General features: G+C 40.0%; 1 protein-coding gene across 2 annotated transcripts in view; it reads left to right on the top strand.

The window, feature by feature from the left end:
• Positions 1-24,404, top strand: part of arhgap23a (Rho GTPase activating protein 23a) — a 306,389-nt gene that overhangs the window by 113,413 nt on the left and 168,572 nt on the right. The window lies entirely within an intron of this gene.

Genomic DNA, 24,404 nt, shown 5'->3' with positions numbered 1-24,404 from the left:
TCTTTGGCCTCCTCAAAACTTACCACTGACCAAGATTTTGCTCACTCTTCCGAAATCTTCTACTTTGGATAGGAATCTGATGATATCTATTGAAGTTCTTTGAATTGCTTTCTGTGGTGCTTCTGTATCAATCCAAGTTATTGTAGATTTGCTTTTTCAGATCAACCATTACAAAGGAATACTTTGTTCACAAGCACTGAATAGTTTTCTGTGTCTCTGCTGACGTACTAGAATGGAACTAGAATCTTAACATTTAGTATGTCCCTCAGTTTTTCAAGTGCATCAAGTGCCTATTGTATTCATTATTTGCTGTCACTGAAATAAAAATAGAAAATTCTAGATAAACTCAGCAGGTCTGGTAGCATCTGTGGTGAGAGAAACAAGAATTACTAGAACTTTGTCTTTTTCACTAAAGCATCACAACATTTTTACTTTGACACAAGCTTAAATGTTCTGGTTATAAATTACAGAGGCTAAATCAATTTGAATCTCACAATGGGATTCTGATTATCAACACTTTATAGTATTTAACTGACATTGTTTGTTGATGATTAGATTAGAAACTGGGTTTATGGAGCCACCTAATGGCCAGAATTACAATTATGCAATGAGGGCTGATGTAGCAAAATTGTTAGAAAACATCAACTTTATACATTTTTCATGTTCCAACCCTCAGTTAAAGGGAGGAGAGAGTAAGGCCACAGACTAATACTTGACTTGGTGATGAGTCATATGATACCATCTCTGTAATGTTTAGCTGGGCCAAGTTTTGGACAGGAATAGTCTGATGGGAGATTTCGTTTACCCTCTCAGTGCAGAATAGGGAGTTTTAACAGCAAAACAGAACTTAATTGATGACAAGAGGAAGTAAAGTTTGTGAACTGCTGGCGTATACCTTAACTGATGCTCTTAATTTACAATTAAGCATCTACTTTGAGTTAACGCAAAATATTTTGGTAGCAGCTTAATGCAAATTCATTATTTTTGACTTGTGTAAATTTAATATTCTTGTGAATGTACGATTTTAGTGGGACTTAAATAGATCAGAGTTACTTTGTAGGTTTCACAGCACTGTTTTCCCCTTTGTGTGTAACAGACCATTCACAAATGAATCATTCCCCTGCAGCTGTGTAGATTTTTCTTTCTTTATTCATTCACGGGATGAGGGTATTGCTGACTAGGCAGCATTTATTGCCCATCCCTAATTGCCCAGCTGGCAGTTGAGAGTCAACCACATTGCTGTGGGTCTGGAGTCACATGTAGGCCAGACCAATTAAGGATGGCAGTTTCCTTCCCTGAACGACATTAGTGAACCAGATGGGTTTTTCCTGACAATTGACAATGGATTCATGGTCATCATTAAACTCTTAATTCCAGATATTTATTGAATTCAAATTCCATCATCTGCCATGGCAGGATTCGAATCCAGGTCCCCAGAACATTATCTGGGTCTCTGGATTAACAGTCCAGCGATAATACCGCAAGGCCATCACCTCCCCTCCCCTTCCCACAGTTAGCAAGTTAGTTGTCGTATTGCAACAAACTGGAATTTACAGAGAATTGCTAATACATCTTTATTCTATTTGAATATGGCAAAATTACACACATAGCAGACTGTTATAGACTAAAATGACTTTTACTGTTGTGTAATGAAGTTTAACACATAAGCAGTATTGCAAGCACAAGTCAGTATTGTCGTGTATGAATTCTAGAAAGGTTATTTTAAAATCATGGAATGCTTACATCAGAGAAGGAAGCTATTTGGTCCATCACACTGGTTGCCTGGTTTTCCTTTTTGGAAAATTATCCAATTCTGTTTTGAAAGCCACGTTTGAGTCTGCCACCTCACAGTCAGGAAGTGTCTACTAGATCCTAACTGGTTACACTTGTAAGAGACAACATTTTTCTTTTTGGACAATATACTGGGAATAAAATCTGGCACGAGCCAGAAGAGGTGTATGTACGTAAGAACAGGAGTAGGCAATTCAACCTTTCAAGCCCACTCGGCCATTTACTATGATCATGGATGAACAAATACTTCAGTGCCTTTTGTCCTACTATCCCATATCTCTATGTCATTGACAGATTTTTGATTACCAATCTCTACTGTAAATAAAGACTGAGCTTCCATGTTCATTTGGAGTAGAGGATCCCAAAGATTTACAACCCTCTGAGTAAAACTATTTCTCGTAATTTCAGTCACAAATGACATCCCCATTATTTTTAAGTTGTGCCCTAGTTGTAGACTCCCCAACCGGTAAAACTTGCATCCTCCTTGTATATCCCTGTAAGTATTTTGTAAGTTTCAATGTGAGCACCTCTCATTCTTTGAACCTGAAGAGAATACAGGCCATATTTGCCCAGCCTGTCTTCATAGCACATTCTACCATCCTGGGAACACGTCTGGTGAACATTCATTGCAAATCCTTTAAGGAATAACATCCACAGTAGACCAAAGTGGCGCTCAGCACTCCATGTATGGTCTAACTAAGCTTCTATTGAACCTAATTGAAAGAAGACTTTGCAATTTCTGTACTCAAATTCTCTTACGGTAACAGCTAACATACTACTAACCTTCCTAATGGATTGCTCCACCTGCATGTTATCCATCAGTGACTTCCTGACAGACACCTTGGTCCCTTCTCAGAGTGACTGACCTTGACATCAACGCAGGATTTGACAGAATATGTTATCAAGATGATGCTGGTTTTTGGAGGTTGATCATCTCAGCTTCAGGTCATCACTGCAGGAGGAGTAGGTTTTTTTAAAAATCAACTTGCTCAGACATATTATCCCCCTGGTCTGGGGGCTAGTGGGACTTGAACCCATACGTTGTGGCCCAGTTTAGGTACAGCTGGCAGAAACTGTACTGGACCAGTCATAAATTCTGTGACTACAGGAGCAGGTCAGAGGCTAGGAATTCTGCAATGAATAACTCACTAACTGTCACCCCTGTGCCTTTGTCCACTATTTACAAGGCATAAGTTAGGATTGAGATGGAATACTCTCCACTTGCCTGAATGAGTGCAGCTCCAACAACACTCAAGAAACTTGACATTCTGGACAAAGCAACCTGCTTGATTGATTTCTGAAGAAGGGTCCCTACCCGAAATGTCAACTTTCCTGCTCCTCTGCTGCCTGGCCTGCTGTGTTCCTCCAGCTCCACTCTGTGTTATCTGCGACTCCAGCATCTGCAGTTCTTACTATCTGTGCTTGATTGGCACTGTTTTCAAAATTCACTGCTTTCGTAGTGACACAATGCACGTTGTAGTTGGTATTCAATGCTGCCAGTGCAACAACTTGCCTATGCTCCTTAAACAGCACATTCCAATCTGTCAATTTCTACTATGAACACCACCTCTGCAAGTTTCCCTCCAAGCAGCACACCATCCTGACCTGGAACTATATTACCATCCATTCACTGTTGCTGCGTCAAAATCCTGGAACTCCTTTCCTGATTGTATTGTAAAGAAATACAGCTGTTCAAGAAGGCAGCTCACCATCACCTTATCATGGTAAATTAGGAATGGAAAAATATTGCTGGCCCAGCCAATGATGCCCCACATCCTTTGAACAAACTTTGTTTTTATAAACATGGGACAGCTTTAAATTGGTTTCTCCTGATTATGGTTTGTACCAGTTTGGGCAGCTGAAGTCACCTTCACTTGTACCTTATTCATTGCTCTTTGAACATTTCTGCTCAGAATGTATGTTTTTTTCAGTTCAAACTGCTGTTCAACTCCACACATGGAGCAATCCATTTCAATTTTTTGTCTGGTTTTCATACTCTTATTGTATGCTAGCTGACTGTGGAAACCTGGAGTATCCTTTTCGTCGTCAGTGCCATTATTTTGAAATCATATGGAGAATTCTTGTTTTTTTATTCTTACAAAACAGCTTCTATTCACTGTTACATGTATCCTATTTGCTAGACGTGCCTCAAGTTCCTTTTAATATTTTGTTGCTTCATTTATTGAACAAATATTTTTCCATGATATTTTGTTAAAGTCAGTTCCTATTCGAACATGCAAATTATTTGCTCATTTGATGCATCAGTAATCAAGTCATATACTGCTTTTGAACCAGAAACAGGAAGTACATGAGAGGGATATATGGACTAATTTTCCCTTGTTATGGATTGACTAGTGGAATTGAAAATATGCTGTGATAAGAGTTTTTAAACCTTAATTTGTTTTCATAATCTGTCTGTGCTGTGAGGTTTTGCTTGTGTTACCTTCATTGCAATTTATCTTAAGCAACACTTGATCTTAGGTGGAGTTGCCTATAATTATTGCATTTGCATGCTTGAAAGCTTTGCTTTGATGCAAACAGTACAAAGGGTTATCCTATAACAACACGAATTGGCTATAACGTATTCAACAAATATGGGAACCTAGAACATAAGCTTTGTGTTGGCTACGACACGATTCCAACATTGACATCCCATGATCAGTTTGTGGGCTTTGTCCTGAGCATGTGCCGAAAGAGGCCCCACGCTGGCATCAAGCATCCTCGTGCTGTGAGAGGCCCTTGTACAAAATGTGAGGACAAAGTGGCAAGAATGATAATAAGAAGCATCCTGGTGTTAAAATAGCAGTGATGTATGTAAAAGAAAGGCTATAATGCTGGGAGAGAAGCTGGATGTTGTAAAGCGTTTTGAGTGTAATAAAAGAACATGAGATAATGCTTGTGCAACAGGAATGAAGGAGTCTACCTTACACACCATTAGAGACAATGCAGAAAAGATTAAAGCAAGCTGTATTGCTGGAACAAGTCTGAGAGCTAGCAAATTTGAGAGGTCACAGACAGAGGAACTTGAGTGTGTGGATGGAAGAGCAAATGAAGAAGTGATCTTGGACCACCCTTCTTACCATAAAACAGAAATGATCAATTTAAGAAGATCTAACAAAACAAGTTGAAAATCCTGCAGATGTGCCTGCCATTAGTGCTAGCAGTGGCTGGTTTGCTGGTTTTAAGACCCCTGTGCTTTTTGTATAGTTAAGTTGGGTGGCAAAGCTGCCAGCACAGGTGAGGAGTGTGCGATGGCATTTCCTCCCAGGATAAAAAAATTAATTGACGATGAAGGCTACAACTTGGATCAAATTTTCAATTTGGATGAGACAGGTTTATAGTGGAAGCAAATGCCATCAAGAACCTATATTCCTATGAATGAAGCACACGCTCCAGGCTTTAAAGTGTCAAAGGATCATATGACTATGTAGCTGGGCGCCAATGCCAGTGTAGACTTAAAGCTTAAGCCTGTGATAGTGTACCACTCTGCCAAGCCATGAGCCATGAAAGGTTATCTTAAGTCTACTCGAGGCATCTACGTTAGGTCAAGCAAAAGAGGTTGGATGACTGGGCAAATTTTTTCTGACCTTCTTGTCGATGTTTTCGAAGATGTTTTTGAAAGTATTGCAGGAAAAAGGCATGTGGATTTCAAGAGTCTCCTCATCCTTGATAATGTGTCAAGCCATTCTCAGACCATTGCTTTCTGAAAGCATCAAAGTGCCATTTCTACTCCCAAACACAACCTCTCTCCTTCAACCATGGACCAGGGTGCAATAGCAGCTTTTAAAGGTTATTATTTAAGGTGCACATTTAAGAGGCTGATTGCAGCCACTGAGGGGGATAAGGACAGTGTTATTCAATTTTGGAAAGCTTTAATATCAAGAATGCAATCGACATTATTGTGGAGGCCTGGGATGATGTCAGGAAGGACTGCTTGCATGCAGTTTGGCGGAAGCTTCTCCCAGTTGTTTTTTCAAGATTTAAAGGTTTGATCCATCAGAGGAGCTCCCAAGCATCAAAAAACATTGTTTTGATCTTGCAAATCAGGTTGGATTTGAAGAAGTGGAGAGTGATGATGTTGAAGAGCTGCTTGAGTCCCACTGTGAAGACCTCTCTACAGCTGATCTACAACATCTTGTCGCTGAGGGAGAAGTGGAAGCTGGAGATGAAGAAGATGAAGTCCAGGATGCAGCACCATGAGAGCTTCCCACTTCTGTTTTGTCTTCTATCCTGAGGGTAATTGAGAAGCAGCTGCAACTATTCTAGGACAATGATTACAATGCAGAACGCAGCAGGGTAACAGTTTGTGAAGTAAGATCATCTTTGGCACCCTATGAGCTACTTCTTCATGAATGAAGAAAAAGAGTAAAGCAGGTTGTTTTTTTTAAGTCAACCCCCAAGAAACAGTCAGAAAACGGAGAACCACAGCCATCCACTTCTGGATTAAGTATTTTTCGCTCTAACCCTGCAAACAAAACTGCTCCTGAAGGTGGTAGTGATGTTGATAATGACGACCCTCAGCCCCTGCATTAACAACAGGGCTACCTCAGAGCCTACTCCCCCACCAAGTCATGTTGACACTTTTTTTTCAAGATGGTGTTAAATTTACTGTTATTTCATTGTTACATGTGAATTAAGCAATTGTTCAAACTGTGCTATCATTTGTGTTGTGCTTTTAAGAGATTTGAGTCATTGAGTGACATTTTTTATTGGTCTGCCCCAAAACCCCCATCCCATTTCCCATAGGATCTGTTATTTCTATAGCACGATTTTCTATAACACGTCATTTCATGGGAATGCATCTATCGCATTATAGCAGAGCCGCCTGTAAATGGTCTAGAATGCTACCTGGTAATGTAAATTGTGTATTTGGAGTTAACTTTCTTTGAGATTTGTTTCAATAACATCACTAGCTGAAATAAGTTATTAAATTCAGAATTAATTATTCCTCCACCAAACCTGAATATTCTTGAAGATTGTTCTAATGACTTTTTTCTAAATACAAGTTTTCACCATTGTACTTAGTCCCACCCATAAAAGTTTCAAAGTTATCTGAAAAATATAAACCGTACTTGGTAGTTCTGTGGAGTGTGTTAAGTCTTATCACTAATATCCAGCACAGTAACTTCATGCCTCTAAAACCAAATTTAGAATAGCAGAGAAATAAAAAGCTATGACACTTTAGATAATTCACTAAATTTTTATATCTTGGAATGAAACAAATTGGTTAAAATTTCAGGGAATTTCAGTGAAAGTTTATATGTACATTTACCGATTTAAAGTACTTTTGAAATACTAGATCTTTTGCGGTTAAATTTGCTTATTAACAATAGTTGTATTGTATTCAATAGCTGTTACATAACATAATTCCCATAGTCCACTATTGGTACATACCCAATAGTTAACCAAATGTAGAAGTTAAAAGATGAGAATTTCTAGAAAATCAAGCATCTTTTACTAAGCAGGCAAGTTTTTTTTTTAAATGAAAGGTGTTTTTTAAACATTGAGCTGCAAAAGTATTATCTATTGGAAATTTTGTTTTGAAATTTGTTTGTGATGATACTGAGGGATGGAATGTGAAGCAATCTAGATTACAGTACAATCTTTAACTGATTAACCATTAGTCATGCATGTTAAAAAAACCTTCAGGTATGGTGCTGCCTTTGTTGGAATTAATAGTTAATATTGTTTTTGCTTCAGTCATTTTCAATTCATATTGCATGTTCTTTTCTTCTGTTTTCTCATTCAGAAAAAAAATAGAGTTGAAGCCCACTGGCCTGTTTATTCCTGTTTGTTGCTAAACTGTCAGAACCAAAAGATCTCTAGCAAAACTTTGCATGTTTTTACTCAATTTTCCAAGTAAATGCCCCAGTCAATAGGCTCCTTGATCAGAGTTTAGTCAATGTGATAAATGAAGAACAAACATTAGTTGGAGATAACAGCATTTATTGCTCTTGATAACATTAGTATTGCCAGTAATGCCTAATTCCAGAAAATAAAACCTGATTCATAAAAAAAATTAAAGTCTGAACTGTCGCACATACTTCAAAGGATTGATTCATTGTAAACAAAATGAGGAAAATCCTGTTATCATGTACCAAATTGTTGTCTTATAAATGTAATTTAACTGAAGTGATAGGAGTTCTTCTGAGATGTGACTCTAATTACCATGTCATTCTTGGAATTCATTACACATTCATGCTAAAAACATATCGGCAATGTTGCTAACTATAGCTACCAGAGGGATTCAACGGTTAAATCCTTCCCCCGCCCCTGCAAGTCCTCCCAAGCAGTTGTTTCTTTAAAAAAAGGTAAGGAAGGTTACAATTGTAGGGAAATAGAGGAAATAAATGAGCAAAATAAGACAAATGAGGCATATGAAAGGAGAGGTCACCCTGTTGGGAGTTTTCTATAGGCCTCCGAAAAGTTCCAGAGATGTAGAGGAAAAGATTGCAAAGATGATTCTGGATAGGAACGAAAGTAACAGGGTAGTTGTTATGGGGGACTTTAACTTTCCAAATATTGACTGGAAACGCTATAGTTCGAGTACTTTAGATGGGTCAGTTTTTGTCCAATGTGTGCAGGAGGGTTTCCTGACACAGTATGTAGATAGGCCAACAAGAGGCGAGGCCACATTGGATTTGGTACTGGGTAATGAACCAGGCCAGGTGTTAGATTTGGAGGTAGGTGAGCACTTTGGTGATAGTGACCACAATTCGGTTATGTTTACTTTAGCGATGGAAAGGGATAGGTATATACCGTAGGGCAAGAGTTATAGCTGGGGGAAAGGCAATTATGAGGCTATGAGGCGATTAGGCAAGATTTAGGATGCATTGGATGGAGAAGGAAACTGCAGGGGCTGGGCACAATTGAAATGTGGAGCTTGTTCAAGGAATAGCTACTGCGTGTCCTTGAGAAGTATGTACCTGTCAGGCAGGGAGGAAGTGGTCGAGCGAGGGAACCGTGGTTTACTAAAGAAGTTGAATTTCTTGTCAAGAGGAAGAAGGAGGCTTATGTAGAGATGAGGCGTGAAGGCTTAATTAGGGCGCTTGAGAGTTACAAGTTAGCCAGGAAGGACCTAAAGAGAGAGCTAAGAAGAGCCAGGAGGGGACATGAGGAGTCTTTAGCAGGTAGGATCAAGGAAAACCCTAAAGCTTTCTATAGGTATGTCAGGAATAAAAGAATGACTAGAGTAAGATTAGGGCCAGTCAAGGACAGTAGTGGGAAGTTGTGCGTAGAGTCTGAAGAGATAGGAGAGGCGCTAAATGAATATTTTTCGTCAGTATTCACACAGGAAAAAGGCAATGTTGTCGAGGAGAATACTGAGATACAGGCTATTAGACTAGACGGGATTGAGGTTCATAAGGAGGAGGTGTTAGCAATTCTGGAAGGTGTGAAAATAGATAAGTCCCCTGGGCCGGATGGGATTTATCCTAGGATTCTCTGGGACGCTAGAGAGGAAATTGCAGAGCCTTTGGCTTTGATCTTTATGTCGTCATTGTCTACAGGAATAGTGCCAGAAGACTGGAGACTAGGGTAAAGTGGTTGATGTGGTGTATATGGATTTCAGTAAAGCGTTTGATAAGGTTCCCCATGGTAGGCTATTGCAGAAAATACGGAGGCATGGGATTGAGGGTGATTTAGCGGTTTGGATCAGAAATTGGCTAGCTGTAAGAAGACAAAGGGTGGTGGTTGATGGGAAATGTTCATCCTGGAGTTCAGTTACTAGTGGTGTACCTCAAGGATCTGTTTTGGGGCCACTGCTGTTTGTCATTTTTATAAATGACCTGGATGAGGGCGTAGAAGGATGGATTAGTAAATTTGCGGATGACACCAAAGTCGGTGGAGTTGTGGATAGTGCAGAAGGATGTTGCAGGTTACAGAGGGACATAGATAAGCTGCAGAGCTGGGCTGAGAGGTGGCAAATGGAGTTTAATGTGGAAAAGTGTGAGGTGATTCACTTTGGAAGGAGTAACAGGAAAACAGAGTACTGGGCTAATGGTAAGATTGTTGGTAGTGTGGATGAGCAGAGAGATCTCGGTGTCCATGTGCATAGATCACTGAAAGTTGCCACCCAGGTTGATAGTGTTGTTAAGAAGGCGTACGGTGTGTTAGGTTTTATTGGTAGAGGGATTGAGTTTCGGAGCCATGAGGTCATGTTGCAGCTGTACAAAACTCTGGTGCGGCTGCACTTGGAGTATTGCGTACAGTTCTGGTCACCGCATTGTAGGAAGGATGTGGAAGCATTGGAAAGGATACAGAGGAGATTTACCAGGATGTTGCCTGGTATGGAGGGAAGGTCTTATGAGGAAAGGCTGAGGGACTTGAGTGCTTTCGTTAGAGAGAAGAAGGTTAAGAGGTGACTTAATAGAGACATACAAGATGATCAGAGGATTAGATAGGGTGGACAGTGGGAGCCTTTTTCCTCGGATGGTGATGGCTAGCACGAGGGGACATAGCTTTAAATTGAGGGGTGATAGATATAGGACAGATGTCAGAGGTAGGCTCTTTACTCAGAGAGTAGTAAGGGCATGGAATGCCCTGCCTGCAAAAGTAGTAGACTCGCCAACTTTAATGGCATTTAAATGGTCATTGGATAAACATACGATGATAATGGAATAGTGTAGGTTAGATGGGCTTCGGATTGGTTTCACAACATCGACGGCCGAAGGGCCTGTACTGCGCTGTAATGTTCTATGTTCTGTGTTCTATTCTTTGACAGACAAAAATACATGCAAAAGAAAGGAGCGCCATTGAATTTGACAGGAAGGAAAAAGAAGGATGTTAGAGATATATAAAAAAAAAGTTGAATTTTAGGTGAGGGACCAAGTACTGATTATTTAAAGAGACACTAGTGCCACAAGATAGTTATTTTTGTAGAATATGTACAGGATGTGTGACATTGACAGTTTTGCCTTTAACTCTATCACATTCTCTTGTTTGAATGTTTTATATACCCTGTGTAACTTCTGAGGAAATACGCTGATCCTGCTTGCGTTGAACCTTAAACATTCTACATTCTTTTTCATTCCAATCCTGATTCAACTGAAGCAGTGTTGTCTAAAAATGAACATTGGTATCTGTTAAACTCTTAGGAGAAACAAAAACTTGGTATTAAAGGAAAAATATGATTGATAAAGTTCTTACTTTTGTTTCCTTGTTTTGGAGTAATGTCATCTTCTATGTAGCATTTTGATTTCCTCAGGACACTTCAAAGTGCTATATGGTTTATTAGTTACTTTTGAAGTGTTGTCACTGTCATGTAGGCAAATAACAATGGTGAAGCCAGTGTGAAAATCCAACAAAGAGCAATGAGATGAAACATAGAATGATAGAAAATAGGAGCAGCAGTAGGCCATTTTTCCCTTTTTGAGCCTGCTCTGCTATTCAATATTATGCTTGATCGTCCAACTCAGTACTCTATTTCCATTTTATCCCTTTAGTCCTAACATCTATATCTGACTCCTTGAAAACACTTAATGTTTTGATTTCAATCGCTTTCTGTGGCCCAGAATTCTACAGGCTCACCACTCTCTGGATGAAGAAATTTCTGTGGTGCTGTGGCTCTTGTATGTCCAGAAGTGAGAACATATCACTGTTTTATCTGCCCACCTTGCCAAATGAAAAGATACTATTGATTTATATTTTCAGTGGTCAGCTTGTAGTTGGAATTTAAAATGCTCCAATTTGAAGAACGTATCTTTATTTTTCTGTATTTTTGAATGTGGACTGACAAGGGGGAAAAACAGTTCTAAAAACCAAGGATTGTTGAGGGTTTGCTCCACTGTTTTGGAAAGCAAGTAACCTGATATTCATTGTTAGTGTTGTTTACACAGCTGCTGCTTCTTGAAGCTGCAGTAGAAAGTTTGCAGACAAGCTGGAACCAAGGGCTATCTATAAATAGAGAATCAGTCGGCAATCCATATCGCTGGTTGCTCTGTGGACAAATGACTAGTTATCAATGATAAAAGCCTTCTGCCTGCCATCATCTGTGTGATTTGGATCCTAGGTAGTTGAACAGCTTGGGGCAGTGAACAAGATGATGAGAAACTGTCAGATCTCAAGCTCAGGAGTTCTGTTCTGTACAGTAAAAACCATTAAGCCTGAAGAAAACCAGTTTATTTTTCCTTCAGCACTTATTCTATGCTGTGACTTTTAATTGCCAAGTCCAAGGCCTTTAACAAATATGAACTGGTTACCATGTGCCTCCTGCAAACAAGTATCCAATGAGGGAAGAATGTGAAACAGCATTCTGATCAGCCAAAGAATCATCTTAGCAAATCCTATGGAGAAGGACCACTGAACTACCTTCCTGCTCTTTCCTTCCATGTGTATTACCCATTTTTTTTTCCCTGTCTGTATCTGTCTTTGTGTGTTTATAAATGGGTTAGAGTTTTAACAAGTAGAGTAGTAATCAGATGGTTCATAAAATGTTTCTGTAGCTGGAGTCCCTTTATTTATAAATGGATGTGAATTGTTAAATACAGTAACCTTGTCCATACTTGCTGTCAGCCTAGGTCTGAAGGCCAGGTAAATGGGGGAATTCTGTATACTTATTATAATCTTTAACTTCTGTGATGTCTCCAGGAATAGTAGGGCTTGATTTCCAGTGTTATGCTGCCCCATTGAAGCATAACACCAAACATTACAGTAGTGTAACATTTCAGTGAGATTTTTGGGAGAAGTGAAGTCTGAATCAGAGTTTGCTTTTTGGCATTATAAAGCCCAAATGTACTACTGACTGTTCTTCTCTTGTACGTATGACTAGTCTGCATGTAAAGACTGGCCAGTACAATTGTTCATTTAACTATTCCCTAAATCAAGCGGACCAGAACAAAATGTAAAACTAAAATAGTTTTGATAATGTGACTTCGTTTTGAAGGAGGTACCAGTGTGAGATTCATTTAGTTAATAAGCTGATTGAATTGAGGAATTTTTACAACAGTTGAAGAGTTAAATAGTAAAAATTCACCTTGGCAGTATTTACTTATTTACAGATGTAAGACATTTTTACATTTGTAAATAACCTGTATGTGTATAGTGTTACAATGCGGAGACAGACAGCCAATTCAAATTTTCAACACAGTAAAATTAAAACTTTAAAGGCCCTCAAAATTGATCCCAGTGGTTTCTAATCAGACTTCTTGAATAGCTAGTACCAAACTTTGTATAACCAATGCTAGACACCAGGTTTATACTGTAAAAGAATTAACAATTTATTAATAATACAGTAACTTTAACAGAGTAAAGTTAAACCGAAGTGATTGAATGTCGAAGATTTAAACCTACTCCTGTTTAACTCTAGCCCCCACTCTCACAAAGACAGACAGACAGACAAAGGTAAGTGTAGCTGGCCAGTTCATTTAAGCCAGCTCCACAATCCATAAAATCACCGGCATATTGGATTATATCTTGCTAGGTTTCTGACAACTCCGATTCATGTAGATAACCTTCAGGCTGAGGAATATTTATTTCATTTAATTCTTATAACTGAGATTCTGCACTCTGAATTTTCAATAACAACCAAGGAGCAATCAAAACCTCTGCCCCTTAGCTTTTGAAAAAGCAATCCTTTTGACCTAAACACAGCCCAAAAAAACAGTTCAAAATCTGACACCTCATTGCCAGACTGACCATCTCCCCACAAGGGCCCAGTTAATGTTCAACATGCTTGAGTTGAAGGCCTGAGTCGAAACATCTATAGGGCACCTTTTTTAACAAGAAAAGAATTTGTCATTAACTTTGAGTCTTTTTTAAAAACAAGCTGCTGCTCATGGTCCAAAGATCATCTTCAGCTCTTAGCTCACAGTTCACAGCTCCAAACCAAAAATGATAAAAATAAAATACTGAAGTGTCAGCAAGCGTTCTATAGTAGTACTATTTAGGTCTTTAAGACACTTCTATGATGTAATCACTGGTAATGTAGGAAATGAGACTGCCAATTTGTACACAGAACATTCCAAACAGCCAAGTGACAATGAGCAGGCACTGAGTGATACTCAATGCTGACAAGTTGCAAGTTAACAGCAGGTTACTTTTGCTGTTACTTTCTCATTTCTGAGAACTTAGTATTATGATTTCATTATGCCCTTGAGATATTGCTCTGAACTTACTCAGCTGTATTGTCAACCATATGGTGACTAGTTACAGAATAATTTGTAGTAATGTTAATATTGATTATGTTGCTCAGCTAAGTCTTTTCAATGGTTATCAAAGACAATTAACAATATCTATTTATCCTAAGTTCCAAAACACTGGAACTTATGGAAAGCATATTAATAACTTCAAACCAAATCTGATACTAGTGGTTTGAATACAATAAGTTAAGCCCTTAATTGTTCATTATTGTGTTGAATATATAAATGAGTTGTTAATTTTTTGTTGAAATGGTAAAAACTACTAGCATCTTAATTGCAGCTAACATTTTGAAGATAATTGAAACCAATCAATTGCCTAAACATTTGGGAATGTTTACTTTGCTTTTGGTTAAACATGCAAACATGAACAGCCTAATTACAGCTATAATGTCAAACGCACACACAGAATTAACAGTTTTCAATTGCCTTTGACAAATTCTGCTGAATCATGTGATATGAACAAAGTTAAGGTTCAGATGAGAGTCTTTTTTTTAACAGGAGTACCAATTCTTATCAGCCAGGACATATTTGTAACACAAACAGCACCAGGTATTCCAGGTTAGGGGGACATTTAAACTTTAAGCCATATTTTTCATTTGATATTGCTTTTTAATTCTGCAGAAGGGTCGCTGGACCCAAAACGTTAACTCTGATTTCTCTACAGATGCTGCCAGACCTGCTGACCTTTTTCAGCAATTTGTTTCAGTTGTTCTTTGATTCTTGTGCACCTGAACATTTTGACACTGTCAGTTACTGAACTAAATTTATGCAGGAATGAATTATGAAGAAACAATGCCAGTTGACTTATTTTTGTCAGATGGATTGACAAACAGCAGAACAACAAGGAGACAGCTGATGGAACTCAGTTTTCTTCATTATGTTTAAGCAAAGCATTTTTCACATGATGTAGTCTTACAGACTTCTTTGAATCTCCTTAATATACATGATCTATTAAGGGATGGAAAGTCATTTTAAAATGAATTTAACATCTGCCATGATGTTTTTGTGCTTATTAAATTTGGGGTGCCAGGGTGATGTGGAAGTGCAATTTTGTTTTCATTTTGGGATTTCGGCAGAAAGTATGGTCATATAAAGTCTTAGCAGAAGAGCAAAGTAAAATAAGTCCACAGAGGCCAGGAGCCTGTCACCAAATTGTCTTTCATTCACACATGGAGGGTCCTTGATGCTGATCCAGCTCTGAGTGAACAGAACCTCCCGTACTTCTGTTTATTGTTAGCCAGGGCTCCTGACTGGAGCAGATTATCCGCCCCAATCAGGGAACTCCATAGTATGATGTCCAAGTGGCTGACCTCGTTACAATCACTACACAAAGCACCCTCATCTCTGGCCCAACAATGTGCTCCACTGCAAAAGAGCAATTCTGGTCTCCCTGCTATAGGAAAGTTGTTAAACTTGGAATGGTTCAGAGAAGATTTAAGGATGTTGCCAGCATTGGAGGGTTTGTACAATAGGCAGAGGCTGAATAGGCTGGGACTGTGTTCCCTGGAGCATCACAGCCTGACAGGGACCTTAGAGCTTTATAAAATCATGAGGGGCATGGATAGAGTGAATAGCTGAGATCTTTCTCCCCAGGGAAGGGGAGTCCAAAACTAGAAGGCGTGGGTTTAAGGTGAGAGGGGAAAGATTTAAAAGGGTGGTGAGTATTTGGACTGAGCTGCCAGAGGAAGTGGTGGAGGCTGGTACAATTACAACATTAAAAAGGCATCTGGATAGGTACATGAATAGGAAGGGTTTAGAGGGATATGGGCCAAACGCTGGCAAATGGGATTAGATTAATTCAGGGTATCTGGTTGGCATGGATGAGCTGGACCGAAGTGTCTGTTTCTATGCTGGATAACTCTAGGACTCTGTTGCACGGAATTAATTTTTCCACTTCTTTCCACTTCTGATTAATGCAGGAAAAAAGTATTCAAAAATATTTTGATAATTCCAAGTACAAATTGTCAATGATGCGATGAGGGCAGAGAGACATCTGGAACTTCAGTGAACAACTGTGCCAACAATAAATATCTTTAAACTATTAAATATAAAGATTAAGGCAGTAACAGCAGAATGATGGAAAAGAAAGTAGTGTGAATTTGAGTCAAATCCAATGGCTGAACGAACCAAAAGGAACAATTTTAAGCTAATGGGCAAAATAACTGGAGGAAACATTTTCTTATTCTGTGGATAAGGTTTGGATACAGCCTCAATGATAGCTTTCTAAAGAGAATCGGATAAGTTCTTGTATACAAAAGAAAAAGCCAGGGATGTTAATCTAACTGAGTTGTTCTTTGAAAGATGGTGCAACATTAATAGGCCTATTGATCATCACCTGAGATGCACTTTTAAAGCTTCCATTAAAGGAATTGGATTAGGAGAGAGGGAGTAGTGAACCTGTGGCATTCTTGATGAGAGGCTGTAGAGGTTGGGTTGTGAAGTATATTCAAAACTGATAAATAGATTTTTAATCTATGAGGGATTCAAGGGTTGGGGGGACAAAACTAGAATGTGGATTTGAGAATTCAGATCAGCCATCATTTCATTGAATGGTGGAGCAGATCAAGTGCTGGACTACTACTTTTGCATCTTATGGTCTGATGTGCTTTTAAAAAGGAACAAGAAAATATTTAAAACAAAAATGTAAATTTAGAAACCCCAAAGACCAGTTTTATACTTGCAGAAGTGAAACTCCATTTCTCAGTCATTTCATTGTGGCAAGAGGGGTGTGAGATCGCAAGAATGTAATAAGAACCAAAAGGGCTGTGGATGCTGTTGCAAGAACGTAATTCTCGTCATTAAAAGGAATCTTATGTCAAATATATCTAACTTTCTACTATGAGTTTAAATTACTTTAACAGAGTGATTCAAATAATGTATTGAAACTCATGGAGCACGTGGTAGACTCTGCTGTTTTCTTAGTGATTCATAAGAGATGCTGGAAGACATTTCCCACAAATTGCTGTTATTCTTTACGCACTGAAATAACTGCACAGAGGCCAGTATCCCATCACCAAGTCAACCTTTTTTTTTATTTACGCATGCACAGTACATGGACTCTGACCAACTAGCTCAGAGCCAGTCCCGAGAGTGGGGATTCTGAGACTCCTGTTTATCATTTTGATTTCTCACTTTACTGATCAATATAACAGTAACACAACAAAACATACATTCTTTAGCATGTTCACATGACATTGAATATGTTTCAGTTATAATAGAACCAGCATTTATTTTGAGAAATATCTGGTTTTATGACAAATATGCCACATCTATATTAGTGAAATCTATAGCATATATTTATAGTTTCAGCTATAGTATTTAAATACAAAATATTTGTGTATATTCCTCTAGAAAAGCTCTGAACAAAAGGATCTATACAGTTTGTTTCTCATAACACACGAATGGGGGTTTTATCTAAGAGATATTTACAGTGACAGACCAGTACTTCTGAAGAATATAACCAAGCCGTAAAACCAAAACTGACTAAAATATACTTGAATACCTGAAAGAACTTTTGCACACAATGCATGGATACCCTGGATTCAGAAACAGAGCTACACAGACCAATCTTCCATTAACGTGAGGTCAGTCTATTTACCCAAATGGATAACAAGACTCCTGTATATCTGTCAGCCATGGCTCCCTGATTAGGACTGTTAAACAAGGCCAATCAGGGAACTCATACTCAATGATGCCCACCTGGCCAACATTGTTGCAATCACTTCATCACTCCCCCAACTAAATCAGGAGTGTAGCTTCTTCTGGTACGTTTTTGTCCAGGTCCAGTTACTCCAACTCTGACTTGGGCATGGGCAGAGTGTACCGGACTGTAGCTTGTCTTTTGCGCCTAGAGTGTTTCGAAAGAAATTCCTCTTCTTCAGGAGGTAATGGTACTGAGACTGTGACATTGGCTGCATCCATCTTGGACTCTTTGACGCTAGATGGAAGCAGAAGAATCCACGGTTTCTGACAGCCTTTGTCTGTTCAGAGGGGCCAGGTGTGTTTCGCTCTTACCCCATTTGCAAGGTAGCAGCTTTCATGTGATCCACATGTTTGTTCATGACACCTCACCTACCAGAGCTTTGTATATCATGTGACCTGACCTCGCCTCGTGTCATGCAGGGCCATTTCCTTGGTTTTGACACCAAATTTCATCCCCTAAAGTAAATAGTCTCTCCTGCTTAGAGAAGCATATGGCATTGGAGTTCCTATTGCCATTTCACTGTCCCCACACTAGGTCTGGGAATATCAAGTTTTACCTGGTGTGGAGTCTTCACCCCATCAACAACTCTGCCGGCGCTATCCCTGTAATTGCGTGACGGGTTGTCCTATAACCGAATAGGAACCAGGATAGTTTGGTATCAAGTGAAGCTGTAGGCTGTTTCTTTAAGCCTGCCTTTAATGTTTGGACTGCTGTTTCCGCCAGACCATTGGACGATGAATGGTGTGGAATATCCGAAAAGTGACTTTAGGAAATACTTGAAATCCTTGCTGGTAAATGGCATCCCATTGTCCATGACCAATACTTTCAGGAGTCCTTGTATCATGAACGATGCTCGCAGCTTTTCAGTTGTCATCCCTGAGTTTGAGGAATGGTCAATGCACATCCAACCACATTGAGTGGGTATCCACAATGACCAAGAGCGTTGAGCCCAAGAAAGGACTGGCATAGCCGACGTTTAACCAAGTCCATGGTTTACCTGGCCATTCCCACAAATGTGGGGAGCTGCTGGCAATAATTTGTCCTTGTTGACACTCCGTAGCTGTGTTGGTGGGGCAGCGTCTGTTGGCGTCCAATCCTGGTCAACAGACTTAACGTCTTACCAACATTTGCATTTTAGAAATCCCTGGATGACCCTCATGGAGTTCAGCCAGTATCTGGTGGTGATCTTTACTGGGGGCAATCACTCTTGCTCCCCATAGTATGCTGTCCTGTATGGTGATCTGGTCTTGCTGGGTCCAGAAAGGTTTAAATTTTGGCTGTGGTGGTCCTTTTGTTTCCCCCATCACCACCAGCTGTTTTAGCTTTGCCAGGATGGGATCTTTGTGTGCACAGATAGACAGCGGTGAACAGAAGGGTGTCCAGAAAGTTTGACCACAGAACGGACACTTCCAGGGGAGGCACCACCGGGAGTGTAACAGACAGCGGCAGGCAGATCAAGGCATCCACATTTGTCAGAGGCAAAATCCTGCAGATGCTGGAATCCAAGGTAGACCAACAGGAGGCTGGAAGAACACAGTAGGCCAGGCAACATCAGGAGGAAGGGAGAAGTTAACGTTCTGAGTATTAACCTTCTTGGTGTTCCAATTTGCAATTGTATGCACTGAGAATAAGGGCCCACGGCTGAATTTGACCAGAAGCGATAGGCGGCAGAGCTTTGTCATCTTTAAGTAGCCTTAGCTGGGGTTTGTGGTCCGTTACTATTACAAATTTATATCCATAAAGATATTGATGGAACTTCCTTACACCAAATGCCAAACCTTCATTCTCTGGGCATATTTGTGTTCGGCATCAGCTGAATGCTGAGAAGCATTCCCTGTCGGGCGTTCCTCTCCGTTGGATCACCACTGAGCCAACACTACCCCGATACTATACGGGAAGGCATCACGTGTCAGCACCACATTTTGCTTGAGATCGTAGTGGGTCAACACCTTAGATGACGATAGCAGCTTTTTCACTTCCCTAAAGGCTACTTCTTGGCTATGTGGCCATATGCAATGCTCATCCTTTTTCAATAGTGGGTGTATGGGTGCCAAAATGGAGGCCAAGTTACATATAAATTTTCCATAATAATCCACCATAATAATTAGGAAAGACCTAAACTCAGGTAGAGAGTGGGTTTGGTCTACTCTGTAGCCCACGTCGGTCACTTGGGGTGCCTGAAACAGACGTTTTTCCCTTCTAAGGTGTCTGCCTGCCTGGGAGAAATGTTTAAGCACTACGTCTAAGTTCTCCAAGTGCTCTTTATTGGTTTTACCTGTTATTTGGTCATCATCCAGATAAATGGAACCTGGGGTAGACCCCTGTAAAACATTCTCCATCGTCCCCTGGAAAAGTGTGCCGGCTCATGATACCCCAAATGCAAGTCTTGTATATTGGTATAAACCCTTACAGATATTGGTTGTGGTATGTTTCTGGGACTCCCAAACTAGTTGCAGTTGCAGGTGCACATAGCTCACATTCAGCTTTGTGAAGGATAGAACACTGGTCAATTTTGTATATAAATCCTGTATGCGAGGGCCTATTTATCCAGCTGTGAGAAGCTGATTGCCTTTCTGGGGATTTTAAGCAAATGGTAATGTGACCCATTAGGCTTCACAATAGATACAAATGGTGCTGCACATTCCACAATGTTTGCTGGTTTGATGATTCCTTCACTCTGCAGCCTCTGATTTCTGCCCCTGCTTTTGCATGTAAGACAAATGGCATTGGGAGGCCTTGCAGAATCACAGAATTACTTCCTGGTCAACATGCAATGTGGCCTTGGCTCCTTTGATAATCCCTCGACCTTGCTGAAAGACCTCTGGGAATTTAATTAGGACTTCACTCAGGCAGCCATTTTTTAAGCGAAAAATATTGAGCCGATCAAGGTGAATCTCTCTCAAAGAAATCCGTCCCATCAAGCTTCGGTCCGAGTCTTTTTTTTACTACAGTACAGTGCACCAACTGTTGCCCATAGGAGTCTGGAACGAAAGTCGTACACTTAATCTGTAATTGTTTCCTGGTATATGTTCTCACTCTGGCCAAAGTCTTGCATAAACATGAGTCTAGAGTGAATTTTGTTAAAGATTGGTTCTGCAACCACTGATATAACTGCACCGATATTGACTTCCATCGGAACTGGGTGACCAATCAACCAGAGATTTATTATGATTGGTTCTGATTTGATGTTGCTAATCAATTTAACTCCTCCAAACCACATGTAGATAGACTTTCCAGGGTGTGCACTTGCCTGGATATACAGTCTTATGTGTCCTCTTACTGAAGTCAGGCATCGTAGGACTCTTTCGCTGTCTCGAGTCCACGTACCAACAGCGACTACAAAGGCTTGCTGGGCTAGATCCTGAAGAACATTTTACCTATTTGGCTGAGGCCTGGCTTTGGGTATTGCTGTGGGCTGACTTAGGGTCCCTCTGCTCCTGCGTGAGGCTCTGCCATTGCCTATACTCAAGTGATGTTCCCTAAGCTCAGTCAGACAAGTGAGAGTGTCCACTTCCATTGGAATGCCCTGTAGCTCACATGCTCCATTTTCTGATGGCAAAACCAGTTGAGCGCCTGTTTGATGTCCACTTGGGACTCACCAAGTAGGTACTTTTGCATGGTTATGTCATTCATCCCATGGACCAAATGATTTCTCAGCATCTCATTCAGGATTAACCCAAAATCAAGTGCCTCTGCCAGTCATCATAACTTCATTAAAAATCCCAACACAGATTCCCTTCATTCTCAGACTGCTGAATAAAACTGATAGCATCTCAAAATTAGAGGCAACTTGGGACCATAATATTCCTTAATTAAATCAGCCAACTTTTGAAAGGTTTTAGTATCTGGTGCCTCAGGGAAAGTTAGGCTGCTAATAACCAAAAATGCTGCAGGTTTGCAAGCAGTCAGAAGAATTACTGGTTGCTTTTCCTCTACCCCAGTGTCGTTCGCCCCCCCAAAAAATGCTTTCTTTCCACATACTGGACTCAGTCTTCTGCAGGGTCAAATGAGTCAAGCTTCCCAAATAAAGGCGTGATGCCAGAAATGCTTACCCCAACTCAAAGACAACTGTTGTGAGCAAACTTTCTTCAGAAGTGCACTGTTTTCTGTGATCACCACTGAAATAACTGCACAAGGCAGGTATCCCAAGACCAAGTCACCCTTTATTTACACAGGCACAGTAGGTAGACTCTGCCTAGCTAACTCAGAGCCTGTCCCAAGTGTAAGGAGACTCTCTGAGACCCCTGTTTATATCTATCAGCCAGGGCTCCCTGATTGGCCCAGGTTAGCATGCTAATTAGGGATGTTATGCTCAACGAGATCCACCTAGCCAACTCATTCCAATCACTGCACACACTGTTAATAACAAACTATATTTTATTATTATTTGCTCAGTGACTCTGACCAGAATATTTCCTGAATATTTCATGAACGACATTAGACATCGAAGGTTGTAGTCCTTTTTTCAATCAGGTATTAAAGAGGACATTGAACAGCTGATTCGTTCAAGTTCTTGAGGTGTATGGAAGGTCTCCATTGTGGAAACAGTGCACGTTTAGGCTGAAATCTATTTTGTTTTTTGAAAGAGGTCTTGGAGTTTTCCATTTCTGTGTTCATTGTATTTTGAACAGTATTTCCCAACATCCCTTGAATGATTTTTCCTCTCCCTTCCTCATGACCTTAAGATCAGAGAATTGCTTGTTTATCTGAAAGGAGGTTTTGAGCTTGTGTAAAACAACGTAAGTTATTTGTTTTCCCATGAGAGTTGTTATAGTAGGAAGGATGTCACAGTCAGATCCATTATGATTGTACTGCAATTAACCTATCCAGTTGAAGCATTTCTGATGGTCTTGAACTATGCTAATATCAACAGAGAATAAATCTTTCATAAATGTATTGAGTATATTGACTACAGTTTTGTAAATATTTCTTGTGCTTAGCAATTTGATCATCTATTGTACATAGTTTTCTATTGAAGAGATTTGTGAAATGGCATCTCTCCACCTCATCGGTGCAGTGAGATTTATGGGGATAGAACTCTTACTGGTCTTTACTCTTTGTTTTCTTTTTTAAAATTAGGTGGTTGGGTCATGTGGGGAGTATCAAATGATAGATTGTCAAGCTCTGAATGCTGTGTTTTTGCTTCAGTCATGACGCTCTGAGATGTAGATGCTGCCTTTTTAGGATTCGGATCCTTGGATAAAATATGAGTAGTCCCCGAGACCTCTGAATGCACAAATAGAGAAAATATAGACAGGCAGGTGTTGCAATAGTGCACAAACCCCTGTGGAGGTTAATGACCATCACACACTTTTATTCTCATATCACTGCAAAAAGATTTGAGATACAAATATTCAAGAAAACTATAGGCAGAATCCCTGGCTTGTTGGTGATGGGTTTGGAGGCAGAAAGGGCATTTAGTTAGCTGAGATAATAGTGTCCTTGAATTTGACCACTTCTAACCCATCTCTGCTTGAGTTGAACAGGAAGGCCTGTGGTAGACCTTGCCACCCTGCTGCCCATTGAGGCCTTAAGAGGCCAATTAATGACCACTTAAGAGTCTCATTCCACAACTATTGGGATTAACAGTGCTGCAGACAGGCCTGTTGTCATGGATTGTGCATGGCTATTCTAAACATGTTGTCAACTTGTCATCTCGGAGCACAAAAAGTAAAGAACTGTGGCTGCTGGAAAACCTCAGCAGGTCTGGCAGCATCTGTGGAGAGAAAGCAAGGTTAACATTTTGGGTCCCGTGACTCTTCTGTGACCCAGGGTCACTGGACCCACAATATTAGCTCTGCTTTCTCTCCACAGATACTGGCAGGCCTCCTGAGGTTTTGCAGCAATTCCTGATTTATTTGTCATCTCTGAGGTTGAGGCTGAATCAAAGGCACAGTGGCTGATTGAGGCACTGGAACTTGGGAATTGGGTGGGTTAGAGTGTGCTGAAAGCTACATGCCTGCATTGCTGTCAACTCCCCTGTCACACTATCCCTGGGCTCGTCTCCTTGCAAACTACCCCCCAAATTGCATGTAATTGGCTTCAGGTATTGTGGTACTTGTAGCAAAATTGGCCTTGCTACTGCTAAAATAACAACTATTTGTGTAACTGTCAGGAATGGGCACCTGGCATGAAAAAAAAAATCATGGGCTAAATCTTAGTTATTTTGGCCAAGTCCCAAGTGGCATTGAGTTTTCTTTTGGAGGATTTCTCATGATGATGCCAAGCGAGTTCTCTCGCTGTATATTACCAAACTCACCTTACTAATTACATACCCTACCCTTATGGTATCTGTTATGTCCATTTTCTGCTCCATACTACCATTCATCATTCCTTGAAAAATGAATGAATGATCTATTGTTACATATATCTTGTAGATACAGTGAAAAGTGTTTTGTTGCCACAATCCAACGCCACTTTGAGTTACAATAAGGATAAAAAGAAATTACTTAAGTAAGAGTACTCTGTTCAAATAAAAACAGAAACTGTAAATCAGAAACAAAAACAGAAGTTGCTGGAAAAGCTCAGCAGGTCTGGCAGCATCTTTGAAGAGAAATCACAGTTAATGGTTCAGGTCTGGTGACCCTTCTTCAGAAAATATTTAACAAAATTGTAAAATATTGTTCAAAATTCTGATTATTAAAAACCTTACTTTGAAAGTTCTTTGGGAATGTATTTCATGTGGCTCCTCAGTTCAGGAGCATTGAAAGGCCTTGCACTGTTTAATTCAGGGAAAAATTAAGGATATTGTCCAAGTACAAAGGGAGATGCTG

The sequence above is a fragment of the Rhincodon typus genome, chromosome 30 (genome assembly GCF_021869965.1).
Source record: "Rhincodon typus isolate 14 chromosome 30, sRhiTyp1.1, whole genome shotgun sequence".
In the NCBI taxonomy this organism is placed as follows: Eukaryota; Metazoa; Chordata; class Chondrichthyes; order Orectolobiformes; family Rhincodontidae; genus Rhincodon; species Rhincodon typus.
Note: the sequence above shows the minus strand (reverse complement) of the source record. Positions and strands in the feature narration are given on the sequence as shown.